The sequence below is a fragment of the Musca domestica genome, unplaced genomic scaffold (assembly GCF_030504385.1).
Source record: "Musca domestica strain aabys unplaced genomic scaffold, Musca_domestica.polishedcontigs.V.1.1 2, whole genome shotgun sequence".
Lineage (NCBI taxonomy): Eukaryota > Metazoa > Arthropoda > Insecta > Diptera > Muscidae > Musca > Musca domestica.
In genome coordinates, this window is record NW_026712249.1 from 14837010 (window position 1) to 14849097 (window position 12088).

At 33.5% G+C, this 12088-nt stretch overlaps 1 protein-coding gene across 5 annotated transcripts in view; it reads left to right on the forward strand.

Moving 5' to 3' along the window:
- The window catches only part of LOC101888529 (cAMP-specific 3',5'-cyclic phosphodiesterase), a 668201-nt gene that overhangs the window by 194553 nt on the left and 461560 nt on the right, over positions 1 to 12088 (forward strand). The gene's annotated exons all lie outside the window — the stretch shown is intronic.

Below are 12088 nucleotides of genomic sequence, written 5' to 3' on the forward strand. Positions count from 1 at the left end.
CATCGGATCGAATTCAGCATAGAAGCATGTACACAAAATCTTTCGGTTCAGATATAGCTTTAGCACCCATATACAGGATGAGAAACCCACGTCGCAGTGGCCGAAAAATGGTTCGTGAGTTGAACATATCGCAATATTCCATTCCGCAAATAATGAAAAATGAGCTCGGGGTAAAGCCATTGGAATTCCAAAAAGTGCAAGAACTTACACCGCGACAGAAAGAAAAAAGACTCAAAAGAGCTAAAGAGTTGCTTCGCTTGACCGAAAGTAGTGAACTGCCGAATTTTGTTTTCTCCGCTCCAATGAGAAAGCATTCGTTGTCCAGCAGTTTGTAAACAAACAAAATGATCGTGATCGTGCAACTTCGGTTGGCCACCAGAACTCAGATGCCATGATGATGGTGTGGGCCGCCATAACAACTGATGGTCGTTCTCCACTCTTATTAATCGGGCATGGCATCACAATAAATGTCGAATTAATATTCGATAATTCGCGAGAATATTTTGGAGGGTGGGCACGCAAACATTTTGGCCGAAGACCTTGGACTTCCAACAGGACTCAGCAACAGCGCACTCAGCACGCCACCGCCACCCAAGAATGGTTACAAAATTAGTTTCCTCACTTCATTTCCACCGCACAATGGCTACCATAATCTCCGGATACCAATCCGTTGGAGTATTGTGTCTGTAGTATTTTGGAAAGAAAGGTTGGCTCTTAAGAAAATACCAAAATGTCGATCACCTCAAGCAAGCGCTTCGCCGAAAATAGCCCGAAGAGAAACATTCGGGCAGCGTGTGACGATTTTATTGGCCGTTTGAAGGCCATAATTCGTGCCAATTCGAACAAATCTAAACTTATTCTAAATTTTGATGCTATTACCCACATTTTTTGCTTTAATTCAATAAAATTAAAAAAACTAATGTAAAAATTATGGCGTTTGCAGTTTTTTGATCTCACTCTGTATATGTTCGATTTCAATCAAATTTTGGACACACTAACATTTTTATCTGTATTAGACGAATTACGAAAATTGAATACTTCGGTCCACTATATCTGGCACCTCACGCATATTTCCACATGTTCCAAAAAATTGCATATATCTCATTTAAAATATAGGAAGTGGTCGATCTGGTACGTTGTAATATTTTTATTAGTCGTAGGTCAGATACGAATTGGTCAATATTGTCCAACTGCTTCGCAACCTCCCCCATAAGGGGTCAACAGTGTGAATAATCATAACTCAAGACTGGGGATATACATCTGTCGGCAAAACCGACTGATACTATTTTTCTCTTTTTTTTACAATTTTAGTTTTTACTGTCGAAGTTCAAGTCGGGCAATAAAAGTGGATTTTGTATAATTTTCACGAACTAGGGAAGCTATAATTCCTTTGTGGATTTCCTAACATATTTAGGAATGATAAAAATTTTGAGAATTTTCTCCCAAGCCTTGTAATGCCAGTTATTTCTATCAACCAGGGAAATAAATGAAAGCAGGTGATTGCTTTTCGTCCATGTCAGGGTGAAAAATAAACATTTGTTTGTTACCAACATTTCCTTTGAACATTGACTTCAAATAGCAATATTTAATATTCACAACAGGTCACAACTGATAGCTGATTTTCACCTGGAAGATTTGAAGTTTTCGTTTACTCTACTCATTGCCCGATGGAGGAGGTTGATATATTACTCTCCTCGGTTTTTCTCACTCAACTTTAAGCAATGCTTTAGCATCAACATTAAATTGTATAACTTTCAATAGTTGCAGCTCTTTGTTTTAAGCTAGAACAACAAAATTGCATTTCTTTCTCCCCCACACACGCTCTTCCTTCCGGGAGAGTTGGGTGATGCTGGGAGCAATTTATCATTGTTCTTTGGTTGGTCGAATGAACCTTGGTCATTGTGTACTCTGGCCACAGCACCAATTTTTCTCCGTTGTTATTTTAGTATTCCTGAGTTGGATGCAACGCTGTGTACACACACACACGACTGATGCGATGTTTGCCTTATTTATACCTCTGCCATAGCTTCTAACATGTCCAATGAAATTTTCATTACGTACGAAAAACAGAGAGGAAGACAGACGGAGAGACAAACAGAACATCATATGAAACAAAGGACATCAGCAGATTTTTGTGGATGTTCTTTTTGTCCAGTGCAAAAGTGTTTACCAAATTCGTTAAGCATTCTATTCAGGTATTTGGCGAAAAGAATTTGTTGTTGCAACAGCATTGTGAACGTCCGGATTATTAGCCAGTTTCTCTTTGATTGCAGAATCATGTTTGCTCCTTGTTGGGCATCAAGAATTTCTCTTTGTTTTGTGGGAGTTGGGGGTGTAGTGTTAGAGGAAGAAACAAGTAAAAAATGTGTAAGTTCGGGCGGGCCGAACTTTGAATACCCTCCACCATTTGGAACGAATTTGGCAATTCTCAAAAACAATAAAATCCGTTAAAAATTCGGTTAAAATCTTAAAAATACCGAATGTAGCTATCATATTAGGGTCTATACGACGACATGAACCTACGTAGGTAACATTTGTCATAAGCCATTACAAGATTCAAATGTGAAACTTAAAAAAATTGGTTATAGTGTCGAATGTGTTAAATACCGAATATCGAGAGGTACCGTTATATGGGGGCTATACGAAGACATGGACCTGCACAGACAATTTTCTGTCATAGGCTGTTGCATCTATTTGGAACTTCAAGTACCAAATTTGAAAGAATTCTGCTGAAAAAATGGCCATAAAAGCATTAAAATACCGAATATCGGGAGGTATCGTCATATGGGGTTTTACGAAGACGTGGACTTGCACAGACAATTTTCTTCCTTAGGCTGTAGCATCCATTTGGAACTTCAAATACCAAATTTGAAACAATTCTGATGAAAAAATGTCCGTAAAATCATCAAAATACCGAATATCGGGAGGTATCGTCATATGGGGTTTTACGAAGACGTGGACTTGCACAGACAATTTTCTGTCTTAGGCTGCAGTATCCATTTGGAACTTCAAATACCAAATTTGAAACCGTTCCGGTGAATAATGTCGCTAAAATCATCAAAATACCGAATATCGGGAGGTACCGTTATTTGGGGGCTATACGAAGACATGGACCTGCACAGACAATTTTCTGTCGTAGGCTGTAGTATCCATTACGATCTTCAAATACCAAATTTGAAACAATTCCCGTGAATAATGTCGCTAAGATCATCAAAAAAACCAAATATCGGAGGTATCGGAGGTATATGGGGGCTACACCAAAACGTGGACCTACATGGCCCATTTTACATACCAAAAGTCCTGCAGACATAACATACATTTGAGTAACATTTTATCAATCTACTTCAATTCGTTCGGAAGCTAGAGTAATTTCCACAGACGGACGAAGATCGCTAAATCGACATAGAATTTTATGCTGATTAAGAATATAATTACTTTGAGGGGTCTAAAATACGTATTTCGAGGTGTTGGAAACGGAATGACAAACTTAATATACCCTCCATACTATGGTGCAGGGTATTAAAATGGTAACTTTGGTTTTTTTTTGCAACAGAAATGCAATTGAAATTCTCACTTAAAGTTAACACCAAGTCGTTTAAATAAAACACGTTTAAATGTGTGTGAGTGTGTGTGTGTGAGTGTGCGTATATTTTCTTCATTGTCATGGCATGTCGTTGGTTGTTTGTTAAATTGACATTTTTATTAACCTTTTGTTTGACAGACAAAGGACATTTGCTAAAGTATCCTACATATATCCTTATCTGATGTGTACGGCATGATGTTGCTCATTACTCTCCAACTCGCAGAGATAAGGAATGATAGAATGTGGAATTTGTCGTTTGCCACAACAAAGAGTGCAAATACGGAGATGTGTTGGTGTGGTTTTACAGGAATTTCTCAAAGAGAGAAAATGTTGGAAATTTCATCTTTTTTATGAAAAAAATTCAATTTTATAAAAAATGCAAATCCATGAACCTGATTCGCATTTCAAAATCCCTTTTCTATTCATTTTCCAGCGTGCTTCCTTGACTCCATGGAAAATCCTTTCATTCAAATCAAAACAGGAGGAAACACACACATTTTTCCTTGTCGAAATAATTTAAATATAATTTCCCACAGGATTAACACCTGCACTTGAGTTGAATTACCAACAAGAAGCCTTTGTGGAACATGACATCCCTTCAGAGGTTTCCATGGAAATGTTACTTCCTCTTCATTTTCTCTTAAACCACAATTCAACAAAATGTAATTTCATAATTCTTCCTTTTTCTACTCTTTACCCCTTTTTTTAGCACATTTATATCTACAGACGTAGTTAAATTCCCTTGAATTTTTTTTGTTTAACGACCACAACAAAAAATGTTTCAATACAAAAAACCAAGACCTGTCAAATATTTATTTCCATATTTCTGACAAGCAAAGAGATTCACTCACGTCGTTGTAGAAGACATTTAAACGTCATGTCTATTAAATGTTTGACATGCAGGCGAAACACAAAAAAATCAAGGAATATTTTTATACCCTACACCACAAGGTGGTCATTATGTCTTTGTTTGTAACAGGCAAAAGGAAACGAGATAGACCCATAGTTCCTTTTGATGATCTGCATAGAATCACATTCAGAGTCGATTTATGCATGTCCGTCTGTCCATGTATTTTTGTAAACAAAGTACAGTTCGCATTTATTGCCCGATCCAGATGAAATTTTGCACAAATCATTTGTTTAGCCCAAGGACTAACCCTATTGAAATTGGAGATAATCGGTCAAAATTTAGATATAGCTCGCATATATATCTTCGTCCGATTTGCTTTTTATTGTGCACCAAACGTGTAATATCAGCCCGAATTGTATGCACATACAACCAAATTAGGCCTGAAAATAAGTATGCCAAATTTTATCGAGATCGGCTCGGATTTGGATATAGCTTCCATATATAACTTCGTCCGATTTACCTTTTATTGTGCACCAAACATCTAATATTTGTCCAAATGGGATGGAATTTGCCACTTACGACCGAATTGAGTCTAGAAGCTAGTATGCCAAATTTGATCGAAATCGGTTCAGATATAGCTATAGCTCCCATATATACTGTTCATCCGATTTGTTATATTTGTTACACACAGCCGTAATATGCACTCCATAACAACGATATTCAGGGAAATATATCAAATACAGCTCAGAAATATCTTTGCCAAACTTTATTGAAATCGGTTCCGATTTGGATATAGCTCCCATATATATCTTTATCCGATTTCAAAATAATTGTGCACCAAATGGGCAATACAAGTCCGAATTTAAAAGATGCAAATGCTTCGGCATATTTAGTCCTTTGAACTTTAAATTATAATTATAATCATAGTGTGTATGACTGAATTCTCCCATAAAAACTTTTAATTGTTATGCGGAGTTCTACTAAATTAGCAAAGTGGTGTTTGGTATCATAAAGTTGGCCCCGGAAGTCGGCATGGTTCTAGAGCTTAGAGCTGGACAGAAGCAGCCAATGTTCGATCATTTAAAAATATTTTGACTTTTGTTATTCCGAAGGAATGGGCCACTATTGGCCACTTCGTGTCGGTCCTAAATAAATATGATATAAATATTGCGACGTGCTAGGTTTGGACTGTGTTGTGTGATGGAAATATTGGGATTTACCAAAACTTGAATGGAATCGGATGTCAATTTCGCTTTTTATGAGCTTCATGGATATTCAAAATTTTGAGCCTTTGTGGGGGAAGTACCAGAAGGAGTGGACCGATATATCCCCTCTTCACAACGGATCTTTTGTCAGTGGAAATAATGGAATGTGTGAAATATGAAGAGAACCTGATGCTTATTTCGGATTTTATAAACGTTTTGGTTATTCAAAACTTTGACCCTTTGTGGGGGAGGTACCAGAAGGAATGGTCCGATCTCTACTGTTTATTTAACAGATCCTGTGTTTATAGAAATATTCTGACGTGCCAAGTCTAAATGGAATCCGATGTGTGGGAGAGGCACTTAATGGAATGGACCGATATTGTCTATTTTGCACCTGACCTAAAACTAACGCAATACTTGGATTTGCAAAGTTGGGGCAAAAACGGATTATTGCTTCTCTTTCTGTGCAGAAAAAATACTTTTTTTCTAAATTTTGACCATTAGTGGGTGAGGTAATAGAAGGAGTGGACCGATATATTCCATCTTAACACCAGACCTTGGGTTAATATAAATATTGGGATGTGTGAAATTTGAAGACAATCGGACTCTTACATCACATTTTATGAGAGTTGTAATTATTCAAAATTTTGATCCTTTGTGGAGGAGGTACTTGATGGAGTAGAACGCTATTGTCCAATATCGCACCTGACCTGGCACTGATGCAAAAATTAGGATTTGCAAAGTAAGAGCAAAATCGGATTACCGTTTCTCTTTCTGTGCAAAAATATATTTTTTTAATTTCGACCATTTGTGGGGGAGGTACCTGACCTAGCACTGACGCAAATATTAGGATTCGCAAAGTTAGAGCAAAATCGGATTATCCTTTCACTTTCTGTGCAAAAAATATATTTTTTGAGAATTTCGAACTTTTGTGGGGGAGGTACCAGAAGGAGTGGACCGATATTGCCCATCTCCGAACTCGATCTATGTTTGACAGAAATATTACGATGTACCCTGTTTGGACCAAATCGGATACTCCCTTCGAGAGTTATCATGGGCAATAGCCAGTCAGACAGAAAAATGGACGGACGGACGATCGGACCTCGCTAGATCAACTCCAAATGTTCTGAAACGTATTTGGTCCAAAGAGACCTAGGGTCTAAAACCGTTATTTCGACTAGGCACGTTTTGACCGTATCAAATGCTATACATACTCTCTGTAGACATATGGTTGAGAGTATAAAAATCCATAATTTCTATGATTTTGACCCTTGATATCGACAACTTGACAAAATATTTTAAAAAATCAAGATTTCTACGACTTCTAGACTTTGAAAATATTTTTTTAAAACTCCACAATTTCTACGACATTTATATTAATATTTTACGAAGAAATATTTTAAAAAATTATAATTTTTCAAAGAAATAGAAATATTTTTAGAAATACATAATTTTTGTCATTTAAGACCTAGAAAAATTATTTTTAAAATTCAACATTTTCTTAAAAATAGTTTTTTTTAAATTTCATGATCCCAAATGCAGATATCTTGAAAAATTCACCATTCTTAAAAGTTCCAACCTTTTTTCGTGCTTTAGTTCTTTGAAAAAAAAAAAAAATGTTGTAAAATACCGGGTTTGAGTGGCCCATTAGTTTTAGAAAATATACTCAAAATATTCACTTTAACTTATCTACTAATTATTTGAAATTTAACTTAACTTTTGAGGAACTGAAAAAATTTTAGAAATTCCACATTTAAGTAGGTTTTCGTCATTTTCTCTTTTTTATATCCCTGAATCTGCAGCTGTTGGCAATTAAATTCCATTTATGGTTTTTGAAAAATATTCTTTAAATTCAGTGGAAAATAAATTCAAATTTCTTGGCCGGTTCATTAGAATAAATATAAAAAATCCATTTAACCTTTATTAACTTTTTGCTCTTGAAAAATTATTGTTAAATTTTATATCTTGCTAGTGTTTGGAAAACATATTAAAATTCACTTATTTTCCGATGTGTTAGTCTTTGAATAATTATTGTTACAAAGTCCAATATTTCTTGGTTTTTCGGTCCTTCAAAATTATTCTTAAAAATTGAAAATAAATTTCAAAAATCGACGTTTAGTCGGGCTTGATGCTTAAAGCCATATTCCTCTATGACTTGCAAATATTTGGACTTTTTTTATTTTTTTGTTTTGTTTATTGACGCCACGAATATTTGGTTCTGCAGTACTTGAAAACATTTTTTAAAAAAGAAAGGAAATTCCTTAAAACAAATAAAGTATAATTGTTATACCGGTCTCTAGAATGACGATGTTAAAAAAATCACCATTTATGGAGCATTTAGTCCCTTGAATGTTTTTAAGTCCATGTTCAGGAAAAGTTGGCCCATTGTAAAAAATCAAAACCAACGTTTATTCTTGAAAACCAATATTTTTTAAAATATACTTAAAATTTCAACTTTGATATATTTTTTTTAATTTCTAATTTAAACAAGCTTACAATTTCGTAATTATTTTGAATTGAAAAAAAAACCTTAAACAAAAATTTTAATTTTTTTGCCTTAAATACCTTCTTATTCCCAACGTTTACCCCAAATATCTTAATATAATAATGTTTTGCCTACTTTCATCTCAATATCAATATTTTTGAAATCGATGATAAAAATGGGGGTAATAGCCAGTAACATCTAATTCTTCAACGTCGTGCGGCGTGGTATTAGATTTTGAAAATTTCGATAGTTTATACAGCAACAATTTCCTCTGAATACGCTGAAATTTATATGGTTATTTTCAAAGAATGAGTGGCTGTATTAAATCTCTAATACCCTGCTTTTCATAACCCCTTGTAATTTTTTAACATCAAATATTTGGTAATTTTTCATGTCTCCGCTCTTCAGTGTCTTGGCTGTCAAGTGTATTGGGAATTTCGCATTTCATGTAATGTTGCCGTTTGCTCGCATTCACATATAATCTTATTGTTATTTCGACAATACCATTACAATTTAAAACCACACACACGTGTGTTCTTTCGCCCTGGCAACTTTTACTCAATTTATTATACATCTTGATCTCCCATTCTAAGATAAGATGCAGGGGATATGTATGTATTGAAATGAGTTTTCTTGCATTGCTCTACTCTCTCTCCCACTCTCACTCACTCTTTCTCTCTGTGTTATTTTCACAGTTCATATTATTTGTAATAACAATCCTTTTGGTTGCTATTGTTTTTTTCTCTTAACCCTACTCTCCATCCGTGGTAATGGCGGTACTTTTTTCTACGAGTATTTGTGTATAAGTTACCATGTAAGCAATTGAGTGTATGTGTTATGGGGTCTCCATTACAAAGACAAAGGAAACACGAGATAGCAATTTGAACTTTGTTACACAATCTAAAAACAGAAGTGCAATAACGACGACGAGACAACAACAACGGCAATCAATGGCGGCGAAATCGTCCTCGTTCGTTGTCTTCATCATCGGACATGGATGGTGGTATGGTATCGTATCCTTCCCCAGGAAAAGTTCTGTTTTGTAAAACAACATCGTTATTATCAATTGCGTTCATTTAAAAGAGACTAACTGGGATGTTGTAATTGTATCTTTTTCAAGCGAAAGACAAACGATACTTTTATTTCAAAATGGGAGTTTGGAGAAAATTGTTTTGCTTCCAGCAGCAGGGCAGGCAATAGATGGCGAGGCAAGACAACAAAGCGAGAAATGTATTTGAAGTTTTAACAATATTTGTCATGTAATATTGGAATTAAATTTTATTGTCTAGCATTGTTGCAGGGGATAAACATTGTAATTTGATAATTTGCAGTCCGAAAACATATTTTCCTCAAAAAAAAAAAAAAAAATAAATAAATAAATAAATAAATACAATAAATAAATAAAATAAATAAAATAAATAAATAAAGAAATAAAGAAATAAATAAATAAAATAAAAAAATAAAAGAAATACAATGAAACAAAATCTTTGCTTTTTTATTTCAAATATTTTTTGTTTTCATTCTTCAATTTCAAAAGCAAATTTTTCCTCAATTTCAATTGGAATATTTGGTTACTTTTTTGTCCATCCAATTCATGGCCAATTTTTGTATAGATCCTTTTTTTGTTTTTTTTTCCTTTTTTTCTTATTTTCCATTTAAGTTTCTTTCTTTGTGTTTTATATATATTTTTCATTAAGTCCATTTCGACTAGCAAATCCTTGTTGAAACAAAGACATTTTAGTTTGCAGAAATCCCCTGTATTTGGTATGTCAATTTATATGCATGAGTTTGAGCTCCATAGGAGTAGCATATTTTTAGGGTGCTTCACAAAAGCCAAGTGAGATAAAAAATATGTTTTGGAAACAAGTAAAAATAACTAGACGACAGGTATATTCCTATAGCATATTAGCAATTACACTGTTGAGTAAAAAACTGATTATGGAAGAAAATTTAAAAGTAGAGCTAAAATAGAAGGTATCGGGATGGTTTGATGATCCTTGAAAAAATATTCTAAAAAAATCCACTTTTGGATAGTCTATTGGTCTTTAAAAAATCCACGTTTGGATGGACCTTGAAAAAATATTCTAAAAAAAATACACGTTTGGATAGTCTATTGGTCTTTTAAAAATCCACGTTTGGATGGACCTTGAAAAAATATTCTTTAAAAAATCCACGTTTGGATGGACCTTGAAAAAATATTCTTTAAAAAATCCACGTTTGGATGGACCTTGAAAAAATATTCTTTAAAAAATCCACGTTTGGATGGACCTTGAAAAAATATTCTTTAAAAAATCCACGTTTGGATGGACCTTGAAAAAATATTCTTTAAAAAATCCACGTTTGGATGGACCTTGAAAAAATATTCTTTAAAAAATCCACGTTTGGATGGACCTTGAAAAAATATTCTTTAAAAAATCCATGTTTGGATGGTCCTTGAAAAAATATTCTTTAAAAAATCCACGTTTGGATGGTCCTTGAAAAAATATTCTTTAAAAAATCCATGTTTGGGTGGTCCTTGAAAAGATATTCTTTAAAAAATCCACGTTTGGATGGTCGTTGAAAAAAATATTCTTTAAAAAATCCATGTTTCTATGGTTGTTGAAAAAAATATTCTTTAAAAAATCCACGTGGATGTTTGTTGAAAAAACTATTATTTAAAAAATCCTTGTTTGGATGGTCGTTGAAAAAACTATTATTTAAAAAATCCATGTTTGGATGATCGTTGAAAAAAATATTCTTTAAAAAATCCACGTTTGGATGGACCTTGAAAAAATATTCGTTAAAAAATCCACGTTTGGATGGTCCTTGAAAAAATATTCGTTAAAAAATCCACGTTTGGATGGACCTTGAAAAAATATTCTTTAAAAAAATCCACGTTTGGATGGTCCTTGAAAAAATATTCGTTAAAAAAATTCACGTTTGGATGGTCCTTGAAAAAATATTCTTTAAAAAATCCACGTTTGGATGGTACTTGAAAAAATATTCTTTAAAAAATCAACGTTTGGATGGACCTTGAAAAAATATTCTTTAAAAAATCAACGATTGGATGGACCTTGAAAAAATATTCTTTAAAAAATCCACGTTTGGATGGACCTTGAAAAAATATTCTTTAAAAAATCCACGTTTGGATGGACCTTGAAAAAATATTCTTTAAAAAATCCACGTTTGGATGGTACTTAAAAAATATTCTTTAAAAAATCCACGTTTGGATGGTCCTTGAAAAAATATTCTTTAAAAAATCCAAGTTTGGATGGTCTTTGAAAAAATATTCTTTAAAAAATCCACGTTTGGATGGACCTTGAAAAAATATTCTTTAAAAAATCCACGTTTGGATGGACCTTGAAAAAATATTCTTTAAAAAATCCACGTTTGGATGGACCTTGAAAAAATATTCTTTAAAAAATCCACGTTTGGATGGTACTTAAAAAATATTCTTTAAAAAATCCACGTTTGGATGGTCCTTGAAAAAATATTCTTTAAAAAAATCCACGTTTAGATGGTCCTTGAAAAAATATTCGTTAAAAAAATCCACGTTTGGATGGTACTTGAAAAAATATTCTTTAAAAAATCCACGTTTGGATGGTAATTTAAAAAATATTCTTTAAAAAATCCACGTTTGGATGGTCCTTGAAAAAAAATCCTTAAAAAAATCCACGTTTGGATGGACCTTGAAAAAATATTCTATAAAAAAAATCTACGTTTGGATGGACCTTGAAAAAATATTCTTTAAAAAATCCACGTTTGGATGGTCCTTGAAAAAATATTCTTTAAAAAATCCACGTTTGGATGGTCCTTGAAAAAATATTCTTTAAAAAATCCACCTTCGGATGGTCCTTGAAAAAATATTCTTTAAAAAATCCATGTTTGAATGGTCCTTGAAAAAATATTCTTTACAAAATCCACGTTTGGATGGTCCTTGAAAAAATATTCTTTACAAAATCCACGTTTGGATGGTCCTTGAAAAA